At 43.6% G+C, this 16,537-nt stretch overlaps 1 pseudogene; it reads left to right on the forward strand.

Annotated features, from left to right (window-relative positions):
• Positions 1 to 16,537, forward strand: part of LOC141271412 (uncharacterized) — a 92,607-nt pseudogene that overhangs the window by 59,271 nt on the left and 16,799 nt on the right.

A 16,537-nucleotide genomic window follows, 5' to 3' on the forward strand; every position in this document is an offset into this window, starting at 1 on the left:
AAGTGGTGTGATTTGAAAGAGATAGATTGATTTTTTTTCATATTTTTTATAACATTTTATTTTTACTTTTCATTGTAATTGTTACCTGTGATCATCTGATTGCTTTTACTATACACAGTATTGCTGTAAATAACAAAAATTACAGTCTCCTATGAACACTAGCCATGGATTGACTTTCATAGGAGTACCATAATGAGAGGCATAGGGGTCTTCAACAACGCTTCGACAGCTCGCATTCACTTCACAGCAGCACTGATGAGCAGTTGGAGCGGTGCGTCCCCCTTTGCTGGAGCATTGTAGATGCCACTGTCACAGATTGACAGTGGCATTTAACAGGTTAACAGCCAGCATATGATGTACCCAGCACATCATGTGTTATTAAGGGGTTAAACTGATCCCAGTGTATCTGAGATTTTTTTTTTGTTTTGCCGCAACACATTGAGCTTTGTTAATGGTAAAATTAAGTTGATTTTTTTTGTAATTCTTTAGGAAAAAAATATGAAATTTGCAAAAATGTAGATTAGAAATGTTCAAACACTGAATTTGTGACAGATAGTAATACCACACAAAATAGTTGCTAACATTTACTGTATTCTTGCAAGATGCTAGAAGGCTTCATAGTTTAGCATTATCATTCATATGTTCAAGGAAATTTACAAACCTATATTTTGGGGGATCAAATCACTTTTGAAATTATTTGAAGGGGCCTAAATTTTAGAAAATTGCATTCCTCATAGTATCAAAAACGCATTCAGGAAGCTTACTAACCCTTCAAATTGTATATCACAATAATTACCAAAAATGTTAAAAAAAAAAATCACTAAAATGTTCATGTTGCCCCAATTATTTTCATTTTCACGCAGGTTAATAGGAAAAAATGGACCCCACAATTTATTTTGTAGCATTTCCTGCATCCGACAATATTCGCATGGCATGGCACATGGCAGGGCTCAGAAGAGAAGGAGCGACAATATGGCTGTTAGAACTCAGATTTTGCTGGAATAGTTTGCGAGCTCCATTATTATTTTTTACTATTGTTTATTTGCAGACCATTTATTATACCAGAACTTCCGAAACCAGTACAGTAGAAAACCCCACAAAGTGACTCCATTTCTCCTCTATAGGTGTAGTGACTATTTTGACCCCACAGGCACTTTCTGGAAAATAGCACACAGAGGATGTTGCAGAGAGAAAACTACAAATATGTCATTATAGTGCCCAACTTGTGCTTCTGGAGACACATACACAGTAAATTTTTAAGTGACTTCTTCCTGCTGCAGCAATGCTAAACATGTGGATGCTAATAGTGTTTGGGCACATGGTAAGACTCAGAAGTGAGGTGGGCATTTAGCTGTGGGAGCAGAGATTTTGCTGGAATGGTTTCTGAAGCCATGTTGCTTTTCTAGAATCTTTCATCAGCTAGTAATGTGGAAACCTCAGATTTTCCATTGAGAAATGACGGACATAATTGGGGTCTTGTGTTTTGCAGACGGATTAGAAGTATTTGTTTATACCATTTTGGCCTCCATAACATTGTTTGGTGGTGTATTATTCCATTGTTTTGGAGGCAGAACGAACAAAGAGGGTCGAACATCACGCTCTACAAATTCGTGCTCTGAGGTCTAATATTTGACTGTCAACTGGTTTTATCTTGGGAAATAATTGAATTTTGCTACATAATTTATAGTGTCTATGGATATATTAAAAATGTTATAAGAATATAATTTTTAAAGATATTTCATAAACAATAATAATCTTTATTCTTGGCAGATGACTGTACCAAGAGATCAGAGGGAAAACTGACATCTCAAGTTTTTCAGTCAGATGACCTTGAGATAAGACCAGATATAACTGAAGTGAATACCATTATCTCAGATATACCATCATCCCTTCACAGCAAAGATCTATCGTGTAATCCTTTTAAACAGGTCCAGTCTTCTGATTCATCACAGACTATTAAGAAAAATAGAACTTACAAAAGAAGCATTAAAGATCAAACTGCTCTTACAGCAAAGAAGGTATTATCAAGTGCAGAATATGGAACAAGTTTTTCACTCAAAACATCTTTTGTTACAGATCAAAAAATTCACACAGAGGAGAAAAGATTTTCTTGTTCAGAGTGTGGGAAATATTTTGGCCAGAAATCACATCTGGTTAGACATGAGAGAATTCACTCAGGAAATAATCCATGTTCATGTTCAGAATGTGGAAAATGTTTTTCAAGTAAGTCAAATCTTGTTAGACATGAGAAGGTTCACTCAGGGAAGAAGCCTTTTTCATGTTCAGAATGTGGAAAATGGTTTACAGAGAAATCAAGTCTTGTTAGCCATCAGAGAATTCACACAGGGGTGAAGCCATATTCATGTTCAGAATGTGGAAAATGTTTTTCAAAGAAGTCAAATCTTGTTACACATCAGAAAATTCACACAGGGGAGAAGCCATTTTCATGTTCAGAATGTGGGAAATGTTTTAGTCAGAATTGTAGTTTAGTAGTCCATCTGAGAACTCACACAGGGGAGAAGCCCTTTTCATGTTCAGAATGTGGGAAATGTTTTAGTCAGAATTCTAGTTTTGTTGTCCATCAGAGAACTCACACAGGGGAGAAAATCTTTTCATGTTCAGAATGTGGGAAATATTTTACCCGCAAATGGCGCCTTTTTGAGCATAAAAAAATCTCACACGGGGAAATTTATTAAGTAGAAGGTGAGAAATGTTTTACTTGTAAAATTGGATTGGATAGGTTGTTACCAACATCTGGTGAGAACTTCATGTCAGTAGTAGCTTTAGAAATATATTTACTTCAAAATTGGTGACCTGTTAAATACTTTTTTCACCCACTAACTATTTGGACAACGGTATTTCAAACCCTCTCCTATCCCTCAAAAAATACCCAACATTTCCTCTTCCCTCTTCTTCCTAACACCCAATCAAAGTGATCTGCCATTCATTACCGTCTCTTTCCACCCATAATCTCCATTTCTGAACAAACGTCTCCCACTTTTCTATATTACAATAATAAATAGGTTCATATTGCAAATTACTATTTACATCTATGATCCATTGCTACTTTTTAGGAGATCCGGACTAAAAGAATTATAGTAAATAAAAGATGGAATCAGACTCTCTTACCCATGTTGTTGAGTGTGTTCTTACTTACCCCCAGGGTATTATTCTTTGAGTCTATTCCATTCTTTGTGTTCCTAACCATTACTTTACATAGCATTATGGGGAAGTTTGCACTAGCATACATGAATACTTAATCCCCTGTCACATGATTGCACACTGCACTTTACTAAACCACTTTACTTTACAAAATTTGGGGGGAAAATGGGGGTGCGCCTTTATAATGCGAACACTTACCGGCGTTGGTGGAGCGGGGTCCCAGGATCGCTGCTGCCGGAAGCTTCTGCCTCTGAGTGCACACTAGCATGCGCTGCTGCAGCACTGAGGGAGCAGTGGCAGCTGTACCTGACTTGCGGAAATGGGCACTGAAGCGGCATACCTTGAACAGAAGCTCTGACAAATCAGGGGTAGGTTTTCAGAAACTGCTGATCTACCAAGTTGAGCACGTGCCAAGCATGGTACGTGTGTGAGCTTTCCAAGCTTCACAGCTGTCCCCAGATTACAGCCAATATCACACACGACCATGCCTGGTTGGAGGTTCAGCGGTGAGAGTCACAGATTTGTCTGGTCAGTTATTCCTTTCAATAGCTCTGCCGCGGTGTGCAGTTGGTCTCCTAACAAATTAGCTTCAGCAATGCCTGTTGTCGCTTTGCTAAGGCAGTGCTGCAGAGTTTCCAGCTTCGGGCTGATGTGGACGACGTTGTTAGAACTCTCCTGTTAGGTTTTTTCTATTATGCTGGTCACATGACCGTTTTTGCCTATTTAATCCTGCTCCGCCCCTCTGGCCTTGCTGGTCTTCATTGTAATTTCTACTCTTAAGCTAGCCAGGTGCTTTGTTACCTTTCTCAGTCAGTTTAGCTAGGTCCCTTGACCTCTATGTTCTATGTTGTTTGTTTGTCTTTTACTGCTACAATTTCTGCTAGGAGGTGTCCATCTTTCTCCCAGTCCCTAGTTCTTGTAGGGATCCCTCCCTCACATCTATAGGTCTTCGTTCAGACTAGCTGAGGACTTTAGCGGGTCTGATCGCAGGATCAGGTTCCCCGTTACATCGTAGGGATCTAGTTTAGTTCTATTGTAGGGACAGATCTCCTGTCTTTCCTTAGTGCTTGTAGCAGATCATAACAGACGTGCTCTGAGATAGCTCATCGGAGATGGAGGATGAGGAGGAGCAGGAGGGGGCTCAGGAATCTGTGTAGAAGGTGGAGGAAACCCTGATAGAAGTAGGGCCAGCAATCCTCGGCTTAAGTAGCACATGTGAAGTGCCAGGTTGGGACTCCGGCGTGGCCTCCACAATGTTCACCCAGTATGCCATCGGAAATTTAGCGTCCCTGGCCATAAGCGCTTGTCCACGTGTCGGTCGTTAAGGGGACATACCCAGTAACTGCATCGTGCAGTCCCACATTTCCAATAATGCTTTTGTTAGGACTTTGGCTAGGATAGTGGTGCTGTATGATGAGCGGGGGTGTGTGTTTCATTAGAGGAGAAGGTTGGGGGGAGGTCAGAGGAGTGGCAGACTGTGTTTTTTTTTTTTTTAATTCTTTATTTTCCATCTAATGTACACTATGGGTGCTGACTACAACTCCCATCATTGTCGTCTGGTCGTGCTGATCTCAGAGGGACCAGGCGACAATGATTTGATGATTTTAGCTGCACTCATTACCCGACACTCAGCACTCCAGCATTCAACAGTGCAGGAACTAGAGCTACCATGAGACTCAGTAGCTTGAACTCGGGTAACCTTTCAGGTTACCAGAGTTCAAAACCACCTGGTATCCTGGCAGCTTCAAGGCGCAGAAACTGATGGGAAACTTTGAGCAATATTTAAAGTTGACTGGACTTTCCAGCTGCTGGAACACCTGGAAGCTATGAATCAAGGTTACCTTGTGTGAAGACACGGGGGTCAGTGGGTGCTCTTGTCCACTGGCCCGGATGTCTTTAGAAAGATCGCATGGACCACAGCTCATACCACACTGGCCCTCATTTATTGTGGGCAGAAAACTACTCAGACAATACAGGGTGATGGTAAACAGTGTGGCAATAATTTATTGAACCACCAGCAATCACTAACATATAGAACAGTCCCAGCAAATACCCAAGATGGTGCAAGTTACAGAGTCTCACCCTTCTGCTGGCCCTCCGGGATTAGAGCACTGAGATATGTGGCCATGTGACCTGATTCTCCCAACTTGGATTCTTCAAATCGTCTGTGGAGAGTTCAGCAATGTACACATTGTCCACACGCGGCTCCGTTCCGTACACCTCGTACACGCGCAGCTCTGCTCCGTACACCTCGTACACGCGCAGCTCTGCTCCGTACACCTCGTACACACGCGGCTCCGCTCCGTACACCTCGTACACGCGCAGCTCTGCTCCGTACACCTCGTACACGCGCAGCTCTGCTCCGTACACCTCGTACACGCGCGGCTCCGCTCCGTACACCTCGTACACGCGCAGCTCTGCTCCGTACACCTCGTACACGCGCAGCTCTGCTCCGTACGCCTCGTACACGCGCGGCTCCGCTCCGTACACCTCGTACACGCGCAGCTCTGCTCCGTACACCTCGTACACACGCGGCTCCGCTCCGTACACCTCGTACACGCGCAGCTCTGCTCCGTACACCTCGTACACACACGGCTCCGCTCCGTACACCTCGTACACGCGCAGCTCCGCTCCGCTCCGTACACCTCGTACACGCGCAGCTCTGCTCCGTACACCTCGTACACACGCGGCTCTGCTCCGTACACCTTGTACACACACGGCTCTGCTCCGTACACCTCGTACACACACGGCTCCGCTCCGTACACCTCGTACACACGCGGCTCGGCTCCGTACACCTCGTACACGCGCGGCTCGGCTACATCCACACTGTAAACCCCTCCTGACCCCACACATAACCTTCCCCTCATCCAGCACCATGACAACCAGCACAGCAGAGTCCTGCATCCACTGAGGCCCCTGATCATGTGACCCCTGACTCCTCCCCTCCTGTGACCTCATCACAGGTCCTGTAAGCACAGAGCAGCCATATATGTGGTGGTGGCTCTGCAGGTGGAGGTATGTGGAGATTCCCCATTACTGGGCACAGGGAGGCAGTAACCCCTTCAGTGCTGAGACTATTTTCTACTTTGTGCATTCTGCATTACATGTGTTTTACCTGTTTTTTTCCCTTCAGAGACTATTTTGGCACCTTTCTGTTGTCTAAGAATTACAACTTTATTGTTCTTTCTCCTATGATAGATACATATGATCCAAATATGGAAACACATATTGCTCTCATAGTACAGGGCTCTTTTATTGGACCCCACACAGTATAATGTTCCCACAGTACCGCCATCCCCCCCACACACAGTATAATGTTCCCACAGTACCGCCATCCCCCACACACAGTATAATGTTCCCACAGTACCGCCACCCCCCCACACAGTATAATGTTCCCACAGTACCGCCATCCCCCACACACAGTATAATGTTCCCACAGTACAGCCATCCCCCCCACACACAGTATAATGTTCCCCCAGTACAGCCACCCCCCCACACACAGTATAATGTTCCCCCAGTACAGCCATCCCCCCCACACACAGTATAATGTTCCCCCAGTACCGCCATCCCCCCCACACACAGTATAATGTTCCCACAGTACAGCCATCCCCCCACACAGTATAATGTTCCCACAGTGCCACCATCCCCCCACACAGTATAATGTTCCCACAGTACCGCCATCCCCCCACACAGTATAATGTTCCCACAGTACTCCCATCCCCCCCACACAGTATAATGTTCCCCCAGTACCGCCGTCCCCCCCACACAGTATAATGTTCCCACAGTACCGCCATCCCCTCACACAGTATAATGTTCCCACAGAACCGCCATCCCCCCACACACAGTATAATGTTCCCACAGTACTGCCATCTCCCCACACACAGTATAATGTTCCCCCAGTACCGCCATCCCCCCACACACAGTATAATGTTCCCCCAGTACCGCCATCCCCCCACACACAGTATAATGTTCCCACAGTACCACCATCCCCCCACACACACAGTATAATGTTCCCACAGTACCACCATCCCCTCACACAGTATAATGTTCCCACAGTGCCACCATCCCCCCACACACAGTATGATACTACATGGCGCCCCCACAGTCTGGTACCACCCACCCCACTGACTAATAAATACTCACTTAGCCCCATTCTTAATGTCTGTACAGTTGAACCCGGGACAGATGAGATAATCACCACCTGATAGTTATAGGATAATAGAATATAATAAAGTCATTGTGGACGTGATTTCACTAACATTGTGCAGGGAGATTGTTTCCCTACAGTGATTTATATTTCTTAGTGATAAAACTGTGATATTTGTGTTTTTTTATTCACTTACAATCTATTTTGAATCTTTTTTCCACAACCTTCATTAGAGCGATCATACAACATACAAGCCTCTGATTGCTCGGGTAATGCACTGTACTACTGTAGTGCGGTGTATTATCTCTCCTGTCAGTGTAATACTAATGGCCCCATACACATTAGATAACTGTCGGCCAAACGATCATGCAGCTGACGGCTATTTCTCCTGACTCCCCCATACACATGAACACTCTAACCTTCCTGTGGTCTGTATGAGAGAGCTGCTGGCAGATTCCTGTGGCAAAGGATTATCTCCAGGGGAAACATAGGGATCGGCCTCAGACATTTAACATAACTGATCCTTCACTCACCCATCATCTGTCAGGAGGCCTCCATATACATTAGGCTGCAGCCGATTCTCCTCAAATCAGCGGATTTACCTGAATTTAGTCTAATGTGTATGGGGCCTAAGAGGTATCTTATTACACTCTGCCTCTGGCAGGGCCTCATAGACTTTCATATGTTGCAGGTCCAGAGGCCATTTTTAAGCCTCCTGGTACCTTAGTAACCCAGCAGCACTCCACGATCAAGTAGTGACGGGGGCATTGGGCTGAACGAGGAGCCACGTAACTCTTCTTAAATGCTACAGTTGCTTTTGGCAGAGGAGAACAAACAGCGGGGATTATCGATCCAGTCGTGCCCATACCATCCATGTGACAAACATGAACGTTATTTTGCCAAAGAGAGCAAATTATTTTTTTTAATCTAATATTTAACATTTAAATAAAAGCGGCACCATGTGTCTTTTTCCATGGTTTTTACAAAATTATTCCTGCTAATTGTATTTTGTAACATTTTAACACAATTTTAATACCCAGAGGAAAACAAAACATTTAAAAAAAGCCACAACACTGTCCATATAGACTTTGTAACAGTTATTGCTGCAGGTTACAAATAACTCCTGTTCGGGTGTTTTTGGAAAGAAAAATTCCTCACGCATCTGTGTGTGAATCAGACTTATAATTTTCTTACTTTCTTTCCTTTCAGGTTCTTACAACATCGGATCCTCAGAGTGGAGATCTTCTATATAAGAGAATTTTCCTGATTGACCCATCAAGGATGGATAGGGACAAGATGGCCGAGAAGATATTACACCTTACCCTAGAGATCCTCTTCCGGCTTACTGGAGAGGTGAGAGATTCTGATGATGTCACATTACATCATTCTTATCAATGGAAATAACAGATGGACAGAACTGGAGAGGTGAGGACTCTGGAAACACCTGTAGTGAGATTTATTAATGTGTCTCTCCATAACCAGGATTACACAGTAGTGAAGAAGACCTCTGGTGAGCACTGTCAGGACCCTGTGTCTGATGGATGCGGAAGACCCCTGAATGCAATCACAGGGCCTCCACTTCACCCCCTGATACATGAGAACATCAATGACCAGAAGATCCTAGAACTCACCTACAAGATGATTGAGCTGCTGACTGGAGAGGTGACACTGCTGGGAATGCTGGGACATTATACAGTAACACTATGAAGGGATCAGAGGGGATGACTGTATCATTCTATGTATCAGGTTCCTATAAGGTGTCAGGATGTCACCGTCTATTTCTCCATGGAGGAGTGGGAGTATTTAGAAGGAAACAAAGATCTGTACAAGGACGTCATGATGGAGGTTCCCCAGCCCCTCACATCACCAGGTAATAGACAGGACTAAATACACTCAGCCTCTAATTATCTGTATATAAAGAATGAAGAATGAATTCAGTCCCTTTATGTGTTTCCTCCAGTTCCTTCCAGTAAGAGGACAACACCAGAGAGATGTCCCCGTCCTCTTCTTCCACAGGACTGTAAACAAGAAAATCCCAATGTTCCTCAGGATCATCAGGTAGATGGAGAGAAGGTGTCATGAGATCTCCCCTATAATGTGTAGACGGCTGTGAAGGTCTTGTGTTCAATCTTGTTTTATCCACCAGTATTATATGTTGCATGGCACCCTTCACCCCCAATCCTGCTATGCATGGCACCCCTCATCCCCAATCCTGGTATGTCTGGTACTCCTCATCCCTATCCTGATATGGATGGTACCCCATCCCTCATCCCTATCCTGGTATGCATGGCTCCCCTCATCCCCAAACCTGGTATGCATGGCCCCCTCACCCCCCAATCCTGGTATGCAGGGTCCCCTCACCCCCCAATCCTGGTATGCAGGGTCCCCTCACCCCCCAATCCTGGTATGCAGGGTCCCCTCACCCCCCAATCCTGGTATGCAGGGTTCCCTCACCTCCCAATCCTGGTATGCAGGGTCCCCTCACGCCCCAATCCTGGTATGCAGGGTCCCCTCACGCCCCAATCCTGGTATTTGTGGTACCCCTCATCCTGGTATGCATGGCACCCCATTCCTCATCCTGGTATGTATGGTACCCCTCATCCTGGTATGCATGGCACCCCTCATCCCAATTCTGGTATGTATGGCCTCCTCATCCTAGTATGCATGGCACCCCTCATACTTATCCTGGTATGCATGGCTCCCCATCCCTCACCCTGGTATGCATGGTACCCCTCACCCTGGTATGCATGGTACCCCTCACCCTGGTATGCATGGTTCCCCTCACCCTGGTATGCATGGTTCCCCTCACCCTGGTATGCATGGCACCCCTCACCCTGGTATGCATGGCACCCCATCCCTCATCCTGGTATGCATGGTACCCCTCATCCCCATCCTGGTATGCATGGCACCCCGCATTCCTATCCTGATATGTGTGGTATCCCTCATCCTGGTATGCATGGTCCCCTCACCCCCCAATCCTGGTATGTGTGGTACCCCTCCATCCTGGTATGCATGGTCCCCTCACCCCCCCCAATCCTGGTATATATGGTCCCCTCATTCCCCCAATCCTGGTATGTGTGGACCCCTCACCTCCCAATCCTGGTATGTGTGGCCCCCTCAACCCCCAATCCTGGTTTGTATGGCACCCCTCATTTCTTTCACGCTGTACACACATACAAAAAATAAACACTTATACTCACCTTTTGTCCCTGTGCTCCAGCGCTGCTGTGTCCTGTTCTGCCAGAAGCCGGGGGAGGAGTGCGGCGCCGGAGTACGCACGTGCCCATACCGCGCTGTCAGGCGCCATTTTGCTGATGGCACACTGCAAATGTGTCTTCAGTAAAATGGCACTGGATAGCGCTTGCGCATGCGCCGATCCAACACCTCACTCCTGCCCCGGTCTCTGGCGAAGAGAGGCGTAGTGGCAATGCTCCTCCCGGTCAAGTAAGTATGGCGCCAGAATTGGCGGTATGCATTCAGTGTCTACGCATACCGTGATCTCCGGCGCCATACACACTCCTCTTACCTGTAACGGCTGGATGCGGTCTTCTGTCTGGAGCCAGACTGCGCAGGAGTATCGCGCTTGCGCAGAATATAAAGGCTTCAGACAGAGACACGCATCTCCTATTATATTATAGATACTTGTGTAATGAGAATGGCAGGATTAAAGCTGATCATAGATGTTACTTCTCCATCTGTCTGTGACTTTTACAATATTTGTTTCAGGGTAAAGATCTGACCCACATTAATACTACAGAGACATATGTGAGGGGTGATGAGTGGTGTAAAGAGGAGATTCCTACAGATAACCGCCCAGGTGAGTAGTAACCACTAAATACAGAGAAGTCACAGATTCTTTTGGCTGTGGCTGCTCTATCGGTTGTGCAGTCTGGCCATATCACAATCAAGCAGTTATCATTCTCCTGCTAAACCACTACATGCTCCTCCACCCAAAACTGGCCCCATTACTTTGGGCATTGAAAGTCCTTCTGTTGGCGTGAGAATGGTTTTGGCCAGATTTTAGGGTCCAGAGGATCCATTTTAAACCCTGGAATTAGAATATGCTGACACTTACCTACCCAGATCTCTAATTGCAAAGCCATATTACACCGTAAGTAGAACATGCTGACAACTTAGAAAATCAATATATAATCCATATGGTAGTGAAGCAGCGTGCCGGTCAGGTTCTGTACTCTGGTTAGAGGTCACAGATTGTAAGGCTGAAGAAGAGACCTGGTGCCGCTTAACTCCCTTGCGAGAATCCATATGGTTGGCTTTGCATTTATGACAAATCAATATTCCATGTGCAGTGAGAGCGAAGTGTAATTTTTTTTTAATTCTTCAATCTTTTCTTTATTTTTATGGACTCAAATAAAAGCAATAGACAAATATGCATAAGAAAATGCAATTATCATTTTTCCCTTTTTTTATTTCATCTAGTTATCAATATAATTACCCTTGTAAATAATAAGTGAAGTAATTAGATCCTTAGTAGGAAAATTAATTTGGTCTCCTATAGAGTAAAGAATAAACAAAAACAAGAATGAAGTGACAAAACAATATTCAGCCTCTCAGCAACAAATGTGATATCTGGTTCCCAAAATCGCCTAATTTCCCAGCAGTCGCAATACATATGAGATAGATCTACCGATTCTGAGTTACACTTGAGACATTTAGAATGACATATTTTTCTTATTATAAGACGCACTTTCCCCCCCAAATTAGGGAGGAAAAGGGGGGTGCGTCTTATAATGCAAAGGTACGTTATTTTACCTGGGGGGGCTGCGTTGGTGGAGCGGGGTCACAGATACAGGAGGTTGTGGCGGCTGCGGCATCACTCGGGCATCCTCTCAGAAGGGTCGCTGATTCAGGATGACTTGGGCAGTGGTAGCGGCAGGAGTGGGGCGATGCTGCGCGCCCCGTCCTCTGAAAAGAATTCGGTGAGTGGAGTTTCTCTCTCCCGTACATAGCCCTGCGGTGTGCTTCGGGAAAATGGCTGCAAGAGCATGCAAAGATTGAAATCCGCTTAACAATATTTTTTTTTTTTCACAATAATTCACAATATTTAAAAAAAATAGTTTTTTACTTTGTGTCGCTTATTTCCGAGAACCCTTTACCGATCGGGTTAATTAATTCCATATTTTAATAAATCTTGACTTTTACAAATGCAGAAATGCAAAAATATTTTTGTTTTTTTAAATGTTATTCATTTTTTATTTTTAATAAGGTTAAAAGGGGGTGATTAGAATTTTTATATTTTTTTTTTATATTTCAAAAAACTTATTTTATTTATTTTTTGAAACTTTTTCTTAGTTTCTTTAAATCTTTGAATGTTCGATTGCACTAAATGTAAACAGCACTAAATATAAAGGCTAATAATTTCTTTGTTGGATTTTCTTTTACCCCTTCACACCCCAAGCCCATTTTCACCTTTATGATGAGGCCAAATTTTACAATTCTGACCAATGTCATTTATGTGGTAATAACTCTTGAACGCTTCAACGGATCCCACCAATTGTGAGTTTTTGTTCGTGACATATTGTATTTCATGATAATGGTAATATTTGTTTCATATGACTTGAGTTTATTTGTGAAAATATCAGAAATTTGGTGAAAATGTCGCAATTTTTATGCCCTTAAACCAGAGAGTTATGTCACACAAAATGGTTAATAAATAACATTTCTCACATGTCTACTTTACATAAGCACAATTTTTAAAACCTTTTTTTTCATAGGCATTCAGAAGGGTTAAAAGTGGACCAGCAATTTAAAATTTACAAAACCATTTTTTTAGGAACCACATCGCATTTGAACTGACTTTAAGGGGTCTATATGACAAAAATACCCAAAAGTTACACCATTCTAAAAACTGCACCCCTTAAGGTGCTCAAAACCACATTCAAGAAGTTTATTAACCTTTCAGGTGCTTCACAGGAACTGAAGTAATGTGGAAGGAAAAAATGAACATTTAACTTTTTTTCACAAAAATTTTAATTTAGACCAAATTTTTTCTATTTTCATAATGGTAACAGGAGAAACTGGACTCCAAAATTTGTTGTGCAATTTTTCCTGAGTATGCCGATACTCTATATGTGGGGGAAAACTACTGTTTGGGTGCACTGCAGGTCTCGGAAGGGAAGGAGCACCATTTGACTTTTTTGAACACAAAATTCCCTGGAATCAAGAACTGACCCCATATCGCTTTTGGAGAGCCCCTAATGTGCATAAACAGTGGAAACATCCCACAAGAGACCTCATTTTTAATACAGAATACCTTCAAGGAACTCATCTAGGTGTGTGGTGAACACTTTGAACCCCCAGGTGCTTCACAGAAATATATAATTTTGAGCTGTGAAAATAAAACAAAAATATTTTCACAATTGTAACAGGAGAAAATGGACCCAAAAAATTATTGTGCAATTTCTCCTGAGTACGCTGATACCCCATATGTGGGGGAAAACTACTGTTTGGGTGCACGGCAGGGCTTGGACACAAAGGAGTGATGTTTGGAGCTCAGACTTTGATGGAATGGCGTCATGTAGTGTTTGAAGAGCCCCAGATGTACCTAAACAGTGGAAACCCCCCACAAGTAACCCTATAGTTACTCCCAGCCAGGTTATGTTCAAAGAACTATAACTAAGCCTCATTCACTATAGCATCCTTTGTCCTAAAGTTTTGCAAGGGGTCCCACTAATCCACAGTCACTGACCAGTAAGTAATGGCATGTCATCACTGTGATTGCTCACATTGCCACCAGTTCTACCAACTTTATTCCTCCAATTCTAGATGCCAAACAAAATCAACATAGTGCATACATGTATTATGTGTATTTTATATATATAATATAAATAAATAAATATTCCTGCTTGGGCGATCTGTTATAAGTCTGGGGTGGTCCATATGTGGAAATTCCTAATAAGATGGGGCAAACACAGAGTATTGCTCCTTTAACACAGCACCTTTAAGGGTGCTGTGTTAAATTGATCTAGTGTTTCCTGGTATGTGAATTTTGTAATGTAGTGGCATATGTAAGTTGTGTAGCGTGCATCAGGTTGGCATACATGAATTGTGTAAGTCAGAAATTTCATAGTTCATGGATGTGTGGTACAGTTTGAAGCATTCTTTTGTACATAGGCCAGGATTGTCGGGCAGCTGTCACATTTATAAGTGGTGACCTTGCATGCCCCCCTTCTGTAACACACTCTGCGACCTTCCTTTCTTTGTGGTTTAAGGGACCTCACCGAGGAAGAGTTGCCCTGGTACGATGCGGGCACCTTCAATTGCAGAAGTACTGGGGCCCGCTCCTTCTTTACTTCCAAAGATTAGGGCCTTGATCACTACCTCCTGGACTTGAAGGTACGACGTACCGGTCTGACCTGCACATCGCGATAGCACAAAAGTGTTTTATACATTGCCATCCGTATGATGGGCACAGCCTGCTTCTTGTACCACATCTTAGCTTTTCGCATGGCACTGTAATGCGGGAGGACTTGATCAGAGAGATTAAGTACCCCCATGTTCTTGTTCTAGCCCAGAGCACAGTCTGGTTTGGTGACCTGTGTAGAAGAACCTCGTACAGTGGTGGAGGTGCTGTACCATCAACATGTATGGTGGTCAAGAAAAGGACATCCCTCTTATTTTTGTACTTGACCACCAGCATGTTGTCGCTACATCGGGCTCTGCTCTCACCCTTTCTGAGCAGCTGCCCAATTTGCGTCTTCTGATTTATGTGGACAGTACCGCATGCTGTGGTAGTTTGTGCAGAGAGGGACTTGAAGAGTTGGATGCTGGTATGAAAATTATCTATGTAAAGGTGATAAACTTGATCCAGCAGTGGGTGCACCAAATCCCACAGAATTTTCCCCCAGTACAGGGGGACATTCAGGGGGTTGAATCCAGGTGTCCTTCCCTTCATAAACTCTAAACCTGTGGGTGTACCCTGTCTTGTAGCGCTTAATTCTGTACCTGGCCATCTTTCTGGGCAGGTATTGCCAGATTTTGAGCCTCCCCTTGAAATGTATTAGGGACAAAACCACACAGATGTCCCTTTGGGGAATGTACACCTCAGCAAACTTGTTGACCAGCCGAACTATGAAAAGTCTGTCAAAATTGGGGTAATCTCGGGGAGGACACCGTTCATTATCATTGTAATGCAAAACTCTTTGGATGGCCCCAAAGCTTTCACTGGTCATAGTCATGCGGAACAATGTAGTGTTCTATAAAGCATCAACACTCCAATAGTGCTGAAGTTCTGGCTTCTTCACTAGCCCCATTTGAAGGACAAGGCCCCAAAATGTCATCATTTCTACTGTGTGTACAGGGGTCCAGTTAGAAAATAATGAAGGGCTATTTTGGGCCAAAAATTACTGGGCGTTCAAATTTGTCTCGGCCAGCATGAGGTTTACAAAATCCTCAGAGAGAAAGACTTTGAAAAAGACAACTTCTGTGAGGCTGGTAATGTCAAATTGGATTCCTGATTGCACCACAAAATCAGGAATCTGTGGCTCATAATCTTCGGGGGGTGAGGTCCTTACGGGGTTAGTAACGGTGGGTACTGGTTCATTTTCTGTCCTGGGGCATCTGCGTGACTGTTCAGTATCACTTGAAGAGGAGGAGGATGAAAAATAAAGGAAGGTGGCATCTTCTCCCTAACTATCAGTGTCTGAGGCAAGGAAGATGTATGCCTCCTCCGCTGAATACCATTATTGAGATTCACATATGCAGTGTTTGTGTGTGTGTGTACCAAATTTTATTCAGGGGTGTGTGTATGTGTGTTTGTGTTTGGTGTAAACTTTTTATTTTTAAGAAAAAAAATAATCTTGAAAGAAAAAGGTAAAACTAAAATAAAAAGAATATAACAATTTTGTAAAATAAAAAACAAACTTAATAAATGGATGTCAGTAAAAAAAAAATTTTTATTGAGCATCCGCAGCTATCTGACACTAGCCCTGACTATGTTCAGTAAAAAATACCGTAGTAGGCGTCAATGACTACAATATATTTTTACTGTCCCTAATCTATCCCTATCATCTAATCTAATTTTTTTTTTCACTCAAAAAAAACAAAACAAACAACAACCAGATACTGATCAGTGATGTGTATCGCAGATCAACGATCGACGGCTGTAGGACGCACATATGAATGTGATTCTTTTTTTCAGCTTCGCTATCTGACACTAACCCTGACTTTATGCAGTAAAAATACTGTAGTAGACGCCGATTAGTACAT

The sequence above is a fragment of the Phyllobates terribilis genome, unplaced genomic scaffold (genome assembly GCF_046119375.1).
Source record: "Phyllobates terribilis strain yellow unplaced genomic scaffold, ASM4611937v1 Scaffold_5__5_contigs__length_657084704, whole genome shotgun sequence".
Taxonomy (NCBI): domain Eukaryota; kingdom Metazoa; phylum Chordata; class Amphibia; order Anura; family Dendrobatidae; genus Phyllobates; species Phyllobates terribilis.